General features: G+C 41.5%; 1 long non-coding RNA gene across 1 annotated transcript; it reads left to right on the top strand.

Annotated features, from left to right (window-relative positions):
* Positions 1–6,657: 6,657 nt before the first annotated feature.
* Positions 6,658–8,348, top strand: LOC116221369. The gene is made up of 3 exons (XR_004164083.2): positions 6,658–7,042; positions 7,294–7,427; positions 7,581–8,348. It is a non-coding gene; the product is annotated as an uncharacterized LOC116221369 (long non-coding RNA).
* The last annotated feature ends 4,443 nt before the right edge of the window (positions 8,349–12,791 follow it).

Below are 12,791 nucleotides of genomic sequence, written 5' to 3'. Positions count from 1 at the left end.
CTCTATTAGTGCAACTCCCATGCCTCATACACCGCAGAACACACACCAATAAAGGGAACAGATAGCAGGTCTTATACTCACACATGACACAGACACTCAAGCAAAGCATTATGGAGCGAACCACTTACAGGGAGGGTCATCAGGGTCACCAGCGCAGAAGCGTTGCAACACTCCTGCACACCAGATACCACCAGAAGGCCACTCGGCTGTCAGTGGCAATGCTGCAGCCCCTCTGGCCACCAGTTGGCAGCAGCAAGTGGAAGTGGCCTCTCCACCAGTTGACGATGCAGAAGCAGTAGCGGTCAGCAGATATTCCTCAGTTGCAGTACCCCTGGTCTCTGTGATGCTGATGCTGCTACCCCTTGTAACGGTTGGTGCAGAAACAGGCAATAGGACTCAATAGCACGACTCAGGGAACAGGGATCTTGTTCAAAAACAGTCTTTACTGGTAGGGTTTGGTACACAGGCAGTCAATCTGTAGATCAGGCAAACAAATCCGACAGGGAGAAAGCAAAGGCAGGGTTCGGTAGAAACAAAGCAGAGATCAAAAAAAAAAAAAACAGGAGAGTAATACACTAGAAAAACACTGGAACGCTAGACACGGAGGAACTAAGACCAAAATGACGAAAATGCCAAAGAACACATGCAGAACAGGAGACTGCAGGCAGGTCTTATACTCGGACATGACAAAGACAGTAACGGTGACAGTTAACGGTAACGCTGAATAAACAAACACATAAACAGTACTTTGTTTCACAGGGCATGCTGGGAGCTGTCTCACCTACACACCCACGGAGGTGCGCAACCCCCTTGCATGCTACGATATTCTCAAGAGAACATTAGGTCAGAAGGCCAAAGTAGATGATTAAGGCACTAAGCCATGGCAAACAGTATTTCTTTACCCTCAACTCTAAAGAGAAAGAGTTATGAAAGCTGTGAAAGAGAAAAGAAGAGGGAAAAAAACAAGATCAAAGCCATATATTTTACTTGTTTTAATCTTTCTCATTGATTCATTCTTGGAAAGGCCACTCCTATATTCCAACATTTTCAAGACCCAGCCTGTATTGATTACTTGACACTGACTGAGTGTTAGACTATTGTCATGGGGACCAGGGCAGAGTATAAAGGGGAGACTACTTTGTGGGTGTAGATGCTGGGTGTAGCACAGGTGAGCTCCTACGTCCGATCAGAATGGCTCCGAGACTCCCTGCTGTTCTCTGTTTGGCAGCTCTGGTGCAGCTCCTGCTCGGAGTGCAGATCCTGGCAGGTAAGTGAATGCTGCTGATGCACACACCTCTGATGCCAAACATCTCACATGTTCTATCCTGCTTTAGAAAAATGAAAAGATATGGCCAGTTTATACGTAAGGCCTGGTTCACTGATTTAGCTTACAGGGCACATGTTAATACTAAAACACAATATTTTGACATACTTACATATTTTTAGGTGGTAAACTGAAGAGTTGTAAAGGTATAATAGTATCTACTATCTCTCAGGTGTGATATGATATTTAATTATAATCAGAATTGTACAAATGTGGAAATCAAGTAACAAAACAAGCAATCTTGTTGTAATGGAATTGAGTGTGAATTTAGCTTTCTCCCTTGTGTATAGAGTGCAGTGGTGTGCAGTTGTTGTTCTGCCTTTTATTTGGCACTCAAGAGCTTCGACTTTGTAACATGTGATCTATTCTCCCCCCTCATCCTCTATGCTAATTGGGTTGACTTTTCACCTTTCTTGCCAAGACCCCTTGAAGGAGACACCAATTAGGCTCTCTGTGGTCAGTGATGTCTCAAACGAGGCTCCACAGGTTTACCACACCTCAGCCCTGGCCGGCGGTTTGCTCCTGGGGGCTTTGAGAAGATTACAGGACACGAGCAGTGATTTCAAGTAAGGTTCCTACTGCTAGGACACGTTATATAGGATGTAAACTATGACTAGATTAGCTCAACTTGGAAATATTACGATGCGATAGTTACCACTAATATTGTTTCAATTATCATCAGATAGCACTGTTACTACTACTAATTATAATGATCACAAACCATCAACAGAAACACTGATTTTTACTCTGTGAAAAGGGTCATGCAGTGATCTCCAATCCTGTGCTGTCACATCTCTTTGTTTGAATCCTATATTTGCCTCAATGTCTTTGTTTACAGATTCACTGTGACAGAGGATCCTGACTTTGGTTATTACCTTGAGAGTGTGAATGGTGTGGCTGGAAGTAAGTCTGATTACACCTACTGGCAAATTCTGGCAGACATCAATGGAGACCTGATCCCTATAGATGTTGGTGAGTACCCTGAGGTCCTTTATGGAAGTCAGGATGGATGATTGGTCAACAACAACAACAACATCCATTAGCCATTAATCATTTGTATTTAGTCCACTGAAGGATATCTATTTTCTGAAGAAGGTAATTGTATATATGTTTCACAAATGTGTAGCCTATAGTATTCAGAAACTGTGCAAACATATGGATTTTTGTTGGGAAACAGTTTGTAAAAATGTATGGTATATGCATAAATTAAATTAAAAACAATATGCACAAATTAGGGGGATATGCATACAGTATGTGAACTCCCATACAGATGAGCCAAGCATGAATTGGATATTTACTGAACTGTCTGTTGTATACAAATGGACAATCTATTTTATCAATGGGAATGCCATAGTATTACTGTAAATAGAATGTGATGCATTTTCTCTTTTTTGCAGGAATCGGTTGCTATACCCCAAAAGCTTATGAACACATCACTCTGAAGTTAACAACTTGGTGAACAAGAAGTATGACATAATTCCAATGGCTGACTGTATCATTATGAAAAAGAATGTTCCTGTCTGTCATTGCTAAACAAAAGGTGCCTTTTCCGACACCAGTGTCGGTGTCCAAACCCTCACACATTTTGTAAACATTCATGAGGAAAAGGTTGAACAAAATAAACGTTTCATGGGAGCAGTCAGTTATTTCTTTGTCCATATGCAAGCACAACACTTAATCTCTTTTAGGGACAGTCTGTAATCGCAGAGTATTAGTTGTGTTGCACTACTTAATGTTCTCATTTCAATTAAATAATAACACCATGATATATTTGCCATCGAAAGGTTTTTTTAAAACCATGTGCAGTTTTACTGCATAAACATAATTTCTTTTGAATTAGAAGCAGCTACCTTCTGAATCTTCAATGGGGCACACAAAGAACAAAAGTGAAAAAGGAAACATTTCTCCCGCAATGGAGACTGATAGACAACATTAAGTGACTATAGCTCACCTGCACGATGCACTCTTTTTGATAGGATTATTAACTGAGCAAACTATGTTGATGGCCTTCAAAAACGAATTCTCAGTGGTCATAATGAATAAATGATTGCTCATCTGCTCCCTTCAAAGCCATGCCAGGGTTTCTTCTATTTCTACACCCAGTGTGTCTGTTGACACCCTCTCACCTTCTTTAGCGTACTCATACTGCATACTACTTAGTGACAGCACTGGCCACCACCAGCTGGAGATGTCCTCCTGAGACCTTATCCTGGCCTGTGAGAAGGCCTGCCTCACAGCGATTCATTTGATTTCATCACAATCCCTCATAGACTAATGCAGTGGCGATTTTAGCCCAACATTTCTGGTGGGGCAATTTTGTATGACGTCATGTCATCGTCACAAAAATAGACCTAGCTGATTATTATATAAGCAATTTGCCTATACGCCCAGGTAGGCATAGGCTATGGGCTGCATTTTGAGTGCCGGCAGGGAGCAGAAATCCTATTTCAATTACATTTCACATGCTGCAATTCTCCGTGCGACACAAATAGGTTGCTTATAATACAGCAACAAAGTAAATAAAATAGATTGCAATAAAATAAAAAGATTAGAAAGACACATAGTTAAAATAACTTGCATGCTTTATCATGCTTGTGGCACACGCATACAACATGAAGCGAAAGGCACAACTGAAACAAATAACAGCAACATTCTGCTAAATGAACAAACCTTACATAAAATGTTGTCTTATAAACAGAAATTATTTCAGGCTGCAACCTGAAACACGGAGGCTGTTTCCAAAACAGATCTGTCTGAGTACGATCTGTATGATTTATTTTTTCTTGGTCGCGGGTTGCTAGGCAGATTTTGTGGGGCACATCTGACACTGCCCCATCTCCCAATGTAAACTTTGGCCTGTGTCGCTCACGCTCATTGGTGTTTCCATAGCAACAGTCTTATGCTTGCAGCGCTGCCCCAGAAGGGGAGGGACAGCGGAGAGCAGGCAGCATTTCACAGAGCAAGCACAAACACAGAAACACACACGAATCAAATTACTCCAAAACAGCACTATAATGCTTGTGAGTCTAGTTTATTCACACACACATTTACAATAGCTATTTTGTATATTAAATAAAGTAAGATATATTTTGCCACAAAGCACAGATGTATTGAGCTGTCTGCACCACACCGCCACCTGGACCTGGTGGGGCAGTGCCCCATGTGCCCCTAATGTAGAAACGCCACTGGACTAATGACACTGGGATTTGTAGGAGATATCCTTCAGAACCAATTGTCAGACAAAATCAGAGAGGTTGAGATTTTTGAATCAAACTTCAAGGATGTCCCATAAAAAATTGAGAATAATTAAATTAAGAACTGGAAACAATGTTTCCAACAATGTTTCTTGGAATGTTGGAATGTTCTTTTCAAGGTGGAATACTTTCTCAGAACACAGGCTCGAGGATTGAGCAACAAGGAAGCATCAAACAGAGTGACAGTTGTAACTAGAGTTGAGACAGGGGCCTGTTTCTGTCAAAGTCACTGTTAACTCTTCTCTTACAAACGGATATATAAGGCAGAGTGTCACTAGAACAGCCACTAGATACCTGAGATCTCCTGGTAGCCTAAGCGCTGGGTAGAACAGTTGCAAGTGACAGACCAGCACCAGTGAACTCCTATTTACAAGCAGAATGGCTCTGAGACTCTTCACCGTTCTCTGCTTCACAGCTCTGGTGCAGCTGCTGGGACTGCAGATTACAGCTGGTGAGTGAATGCTTGTGGGTAGACCTACTGATGTGTTTATGTAGAAATACTACAGACAAAATGCTCTTTTATTATTTTCAGTTGTTTGGTGACAGAGTTGTGTCAGTTCATGAATTTATATTAAAAGTGTACATTTACATTTAACATTTACATTTAGATGAAACATTTATATTATTTAATATTACTGCCAAACATTATCCTTGGAAAAGTTATTGCATGAATTTACATTAATTTATATTAAAAGTGGATTATTGAAAATGTTTTTATTTTGTGAAAGGTAAAAAACATTACATACTTTATTACATACTTCCTTTTATGCCTTTCCTTGTAACTGCAACACAATACTAACATTGAATATGATTATGAACCTACATTAATACATACATACATACATACACATTACATGATTTGTGATGAATTATTCTGAATTAATTGAATTCATCAATTTGCCATGAGAAGCATTTAAATATCTGTCAGATTTGCCATTGACGTGCAAAGTAAACAACATTATCAATTAACATTTTCTTTGATTCTTGATTGATCCATCTCATAGTTTGCCTAAAACTAGCTAATTAACTAATTTAGGTAATGTCAGACTAAATTAAATCAAATCTTGCTAGCTTGCGAATGTCAACAAAAACCGCACTCTGTCACTTTGCTTTGCTGCGGTCAAATGCAATGCTTTTAAAACATAGAATAGTTTAATGAAAATCTTTTCGTGCAGTTATGGTTAGAAATATTTTACAAACTACCTTCAGGATTTCAGGAGATTTTTGCGCAAGCGTTTCTGAAGTTCTGGAATTCTCCATCTCAAACTCAAAAGCTAGGTGATGTAGGCCTATACAAATAATTCCAAGAAGAGGCTGTAGACCTAACATCCAACTACCAATACAGCCCAAAACGTTGATGATAGCGGGCATCAAAAGCGGGCAATGGGAGAAATATGAACTACTACCGCAATGCAGACTGGCCAGACTAAAGTGACATATGGGGTCAAGTTGCACCATAGAGTGCAATAGTTTTTGTTGCATTCTTTTTTCTATAATTAATTAATCAACATTAAGCCGTTATTTTGACAACCTTCTAATTACTTAACCTTACATAACAAAATATTTCTCTGATTTTTTATGTTGATTTTTCCTGACTTTTTTCAAAGACTCGGTGCAGGAGGTACCAATAAACCTCACTGTCATAGACGATATCAGCCAGCAATCTCAACAGGATTACAATGCCATAGCTAGGCCATTTGGTTCGCTTCTGGGTGCTGTGAGAAGGTGAAATTTTCTTCCCCTTCTCACTGTCTCATCAGGAGTTTGGCCCTGGTGTGGGATGGACTCCCCCGCCACAATGGTTCGATCCGGGCTTCCCCCACCATAGTGGCTGGACCCGGAAGACCAAATTGGCTCAATTGAACTCAGCTGGCGGCCCCTATTTAACATGCGCCTCATGTTCATGAGTAGAGATTTTCTTACCACTTGAGATGGCCATGGGAGAACTTAACGACCAGGCATGGGACACTGAAAGGCGTTTGCGTGGAAAACACTTACCTGCTGTGAAGTGTAATTGTATCTAGCTGTGTGGATACTAACCTGTGCTGTGAAGAGGTTCCTTCTGAACCTGTGCTTTGTCAATGTGTTCCTTCTGAACCTGTGCTTTGTCAATATGTACCTCCTGAACCTGTGCTTTAAATATGGTCCTTGTGACCTGTGAATAGTTGATGTGTGCCTAGCATGCTCAATGATATGCCTAGTTCTCCCTATTGTCTGGCACATTGAGTTGATTCTATGTTTGTGTATTGTGTGTGTGTGTGTGTATATACATTTTTTGGGGTGGATACAAAAGAATCCCCATGTAAATAAATACGATATTTTTATATGAAAGCCACCATCTCCTGCACCCTTCTTCCCAACTACACCACCCAGTCCAGTCGCCACCTCCCAAAACAACGTGGGGTGACCGCCCGGTCCCTCACAGTGCTATGACAAGACTACAGCAAACTAACTCGGATTTCAAGTAAGTAATAATGTTGGTAGATGGGACAGAGTTTAGAATGGGAAGGGACAAGACTAGGCTGAACAGGATGTGATTGATACCAAAAATGGAATCAATACTGTAACATTGTATGTTTGAAAGCTAAGGTTTATTGTTGTAGTTGTATTCCTCTCTTTTAATATGACTGTCACTTTATGCTTTTGGTTACATCTTTTGGTTAAATATCATCTCAGCAAAAGTGCAAATGTCTACCAAAATGTCTTTGTCCACAGCTTCACTGTGAGACAGGATCCTGACTTTGGTTATTTCCTTGAGAGTGTGAATGGTGTGGCTGGAAATTTGACTGCTCACACCTACTGGCAGATTATGTCAAACAGAAATGGAGCCCTGACCCCTACACCTGTAGGTGAGTACAGACATCCCCCTGTGCAGAACATCTCAATGTGACTGCATGTTATCATGTGGTTTAAATGTATCCATACCACACTTCTCATTTCAAGCAACATTATGCAGGTTTAAAAAAAAAAATTATGACATGTTTCTTTCTCATATCTTCCAGGAGTTGGCTGTTACATTCCAAAGGCAAATGAACACATCATCTTTAGAGTTCAGCAGCTGGTGAACACAAATAGGGGAACACAGCATCAATGCAATCACTATGGCTTCATACGTTTCTTGTGCATCATCTATCTCTACGGCCCCTCTGTCTACCTCCACAATGTAATAGTTTCTCCTAATATGACTGATTAGCTGTCTTCAATCCTAAACAAATCTGTAACTAGATTTCTTATACCCATTCCCAGACAGTCGTATCTACAGACATTCATATGATGATTTGATATTACCACATCAAAAAAATAATATATCAAATAAAATATCAGTGTTGTATACAAAGTAATTTTTTTTTCCATTTTATAGTCTGTGTTGCTTGGAAACAATCCGTTTTGAAATGGTGACAGTGGTTCATCCTCTTTCCCATACTTCCTTAAATAAATTTCAGAGGGCAAGAATTCTGAAATTTCTGGATCTACCTCCAATTCAACAGTCTTCTTTTTGGTACTGTGTTAAAAAGAACGAATTGCAACAAATAAAACATCAAACAAGAATGACCATATGATACTAAAAAAGAGGCAGGCAGCTAACCACTGAAGTCCTCTATCTGTGAGGCACCAGTCATGGAGGAGACAGCACTCACTCTGACAGTCGCTGAAGACTGACCCTCGTAGGACTTGGAGGGGCAGGAGGAGGTGCAGGTCCCATCAAGGTCCCTCTGACTAATTTCCACTGGCCCTTGCTCCTGAGAAAAAGGCACGAAGAGAGGGACGCTATATTAAGGTACACACTACACTTGGCTGGGAATACTGAGCTGAGATCAGCATTACCAGCTCTAGTTTGCTACAATAAGAGTAAACATCAAAATGTGAGTTATCTTCTTGATTTAAACAACACTGTTGTAACTGTTAAAAACTACAGTAGAGAGAAAATCCAGACAAATATAGCGGCTAAACACAGTACCTTGACACAAGGACACACCTTCTTCCACCTCCTCTGAATCTCTAATGACACGTGTCAGACTGCCAGTGAAGTGAAGCCTTATATTCCATAACACTCCCTCAAAGACAAATGGACCTCTGCAGTCTCAAAATGAGCACATATTTATTCAATCACAAAAGATACGGTGAAAGCAAATAGTTGCAAAATTCCAGAATGTCCTTTAGATGTGGATTGACTGAAATTAAGCAGTTCAGATGGGAGCCACATGAGGGCGACACAACTCACAAATTAGCAACGTAGATCATGCCACAACTCTCATAAAACCAATTAAAGGTGAGAGGAACCGATCTTCTCCAGCTATGTTGAGTTTTTTATATTTTCTGTTACTGCACATCTTTTTCTTGTCTGTTCCATTTTATGAGATAGCTCCTGTCCTGTTCTCATTGTGTCTAGCTGCCCTTACACCGTACTATCATGTCCCCAGGGTTGAAGGGACAGATGGCCACAGCCCCGATCACTGTACCCTAGAAAATAACATCAGGTATATGACGCCCAATCAAACACACAGACACCAACTTCATCTCAGTTTGACAGAAAACACATCCACCTCAGCCCTTTTGGGTGCAGTCTCACACTGAAGTTGTCTTTTGCATGAAGCTGTACGCTGAACATGGACTGTTTATATGTTTGACACAGTTTATACTGTATGTTTCTACCACAATGTGACGTAACATGGGATCATGGTAGATAAAGCATGACGTCCAGAGACAAGAAAAGATCAAACACAAAGGTCATTTCATCAGCTTTTTTCTGGATGAATATAACATTCCTTTTTGTTTGCACAAGGACACTGGCGTAAGTTTCAGGCAAATATCTTAAGACTGTCAACATCACTGATACCTGCACCCAATTCTAACAACATCTAGGATTATGGTGATAGTTTCTCACAGCAGAGTAATATCTACTGTGGAGCTTTTGGTGGCATTCACAACACAGAAGTGATGACACAACCACCTTGCTGCACCCCTCACATAAAACCTGCTCTTTAATAGTGGAGTCAGCTTGTGTCCTTTTTTTCTAGGGCACAGCTCCTCTGCAGTCCTTCGGACATTTTGACTAGTGCATAATATGGAATATTGCCATATAAATGTAACTATATTTAGGGCTGGAAAGGAAATTTTCATCCTCCACCAGGGCAGGCCCTCTAAGTAACAGTTGGTGTGGTGTATGTCTAGGATCTTCCCCTCCAATTCTCAAGGGGCACTAATCCCACTTCTGACATAGGAGCAGGCCCATAGGAATGGAAGCAGACACAGATATTTCAGGTTTATGGGCAAGTCTCAACCCCGTACACCACGCGACCCCAGACAATGCCAAAGAACACATGCAGAACAGGAGACAGGAGGCCGGTATTATACTCAGACAAAGACAGTAACAGTGTCGGATACACTAACAGAAGTGGGGCTAGACTAAAGCATCAAACATCAGTGAAACACGGACAAAATAACAACAGCTACTCGTACTCATACTCAACACAAAAGGGAAAGCATAATAACCAGATCGAACGCTGAATAAACAAACAAATAAACAGTACCTCGTTTCACAGGGCATGCTGGGAGCTGTCTCACATACACACCCACGGAGGTGCGCAACCCCACACAGAATATAAAGGGGAGACTACTTTGTGGGTGTAGACGCTGGGACAGAGCACAGGTGAGCTCCTACGTCCGATCAGAATGGCTCAGAGACTCCCTGCTGTTCTCTGTTTGGCAGCTCTGGTGCAGCTCCTGCTCGGAGTGCAGATCCTGGCAGGTAAGTGAATGCTGCTGATGCACACACCTCTGATGCCAAACATCTCACATGTTCTATCCTGATTTAGAAAAATAAAAAGATATGGCCAGTTTATGTGTAAGGCCTGGTACACTGATCTAGCTTACAGGGTGTTAATACTAAAACACAATATTTTGACATACTTTGCATATTTTTAGGTGGTAAACTGAAGAAGTGTAACAAGGTATAATACTATCTACTATCTCTCAGGTGTGATATGATATTTAATTATAATCAGAATTGTACAAATGTGGAAATCAAGTAACAAAACAAGCAATCTTGTTGTAATGGAATTGAGTGTGAATTTTGCTTTCTCCCTTGTGTATGGAGTGCAGTGGTGTGCAGCTGTTGTTCTACCTTTTATTTTGGGCGACAGTGGTACAGGAGGTAGAGAAGTCGTTTAGTAATCAGAAGGTTGTTAGTGTAATTCCCTGTCGAAGCGTCCTTGAGCAAGACACTGAACCCCTAATTGCTCCTGATGTGCAGTGTGCCATCAGTGTAAATGTAAAAATGTGTATACATCCTTGTAAGTCGCTTTGGATAAAAGCGTCTGCTAAATGTAAATTTGGCACTCAGGAGTTTCAACTTTGTAACATGATTTATCCCCCCCCCCCCATCCTCTATGCTAATTGGGTTGACCTTTCACCTTTCTTGCCAAGACCCCTTGAAGGAGACACCAATTAGGCTCTCTGTGGTCAGTGATGTCTCAAACGAGGCTCCACAGGTTTACCACACCTCAGCCCTAGCCGGCGGTTTGCTCCTGGGGGCTTTGAGAAGATTACAGGACACGAGCAGTGATTTCAAGTGAGGTTCATACTGCTAGGACACGTTATATAGGATATAAACTATGACTCACCTTGGAAATTTAAGATGCAATAGTGTTAGAAAAAGGAAGTTTCTTTTGTGGTTGATGTAGCAATCTGTCTTTATTCCAGTAAAGTGCAGTAATGAAGCACGTAGAACATACTCCGGATTCAGCTGTGCTGATCTGAACAACAAGCATCTCCAACTCTTGCCATATATACTGTTTAAGACACCTCCTAGGCTTTTAATGTAAATGAGCTAGGCTTCTAATGCAAACATGTCTGGCAACTTTTTGTTGTTCTGTATGATAATCAGGTTTCTCTGACCCGCTGCCTGAGATGGTTCTCAATGGCCTACCACCATTCCCACAATATGATTAGTTACAGTCATTCACACCTCAGTTTGCTTCCTGACCCCAGGTGTCTCAGCAATACCAGTGTGGGGACCTTTCCTTTGTGACCATGATGAGATTAGAGATTAGGGCTCTGTCCTGGGTCCCCTCCTTTTCATTACTTACCTCCTTCCCCTTGGCCTTATTTTCCGTAAATTCAATATTCTTTTTCATTGCTACGCGGATGACACCCAGCTCTACCTCTCCACCAAGCCCAACTCCATTCTTCCTCCCTCATCCTTGACAGATTGCCTTTCTGCACTTCATACCTGGTTCACCTCAAACTTCCTCAAACTTAACAGTGATAAAACCGAAATCCTTTTAGTCGGTACTAAATCCACTCTACTCAAAGTTGACAGTTTTTCCCTCTCAATTGACAGCTCCATAGTTTCCCCCTCCCCCCAGGTAAAGAGTCTGGGTGTCATCGTCGACGGCTCACTCTCCTTCAAATCTCATATCAACATCACCACCCGCACCGCCTACTTCCATCTCCGTAACATAAATCGCCTCCGTCCCTCCCTCACCCCCCACACCACCTCTATTCTTGTACATAGCCTTGTCACCTCCCGTATCGACTACTGTAATTCTCTCCTCTTTGGTCTCCCCCAGAAATCCCTCCATAAGCTCCAACTGGTCCAGAACTCAGCTGCCCGTATCATCTCCCTCACCCCCTCTTTCCACCACATCACCCCCATCCTACAGCAACTCCACTGGCTTCCAATTCACTTCCGTATCAACTTTAAAATTCTTCTTCATACTTTTAAAGCCATCCACAACCTTGCCCCTCCTTACCTGTCTGACCTCCTTCACACTGCCACCTCCACCCGCTCCCTCAGATCCTCCTCTTCCATCCACCTAACTGTCCCCTCTGCCCGGCTAACCACCATGGGGAGCAGAGCTTTCAGCCGCTCTGCTCCCAAACTCTGGAACTCACTCCCACCTGACATCCGAAACATTGACTCCCTCCCTCAGTTCAAATCCTCTCTCAAAACCCACCTTTTCAGGATTGCATTCTCACTGTAGTTGCCATGCTGTTTTTACTTGCACTTTTAATTTTAATTGTTTTGTTATTTGTTTGCTCCTGTTTTAAATTGTAAAGCGTCCTTGAGTGACATGAAAGGCGCTGTGAAATAAAATGTATTATTATTATTATTATCATTTTGGATATTATGCTGGCCAACTTTTGTGGTCACAGCAGCTGCTTGATCATGAATCTCATGTTCACTCACAGGATACAGTGATTTCTTGCAA

Source organism: Clupea harengus, chromosome 8 (assembly GCF_900700415.2).
Source record: "Clupea harengus chromosome 8, Ch_v2.0.2, whole genome shotgun sequence".
Lineage (NCBI taxonomy): Eukaryota > Metazoa > Chordata > Actinopteri > Clupeiformes > Clupeidae > Clupea > Clupea harengus.
Note: the sequence above shows the minus strand (reverse complement) of the source record. Positions and strands in the feature narration are given on the sequence as shown.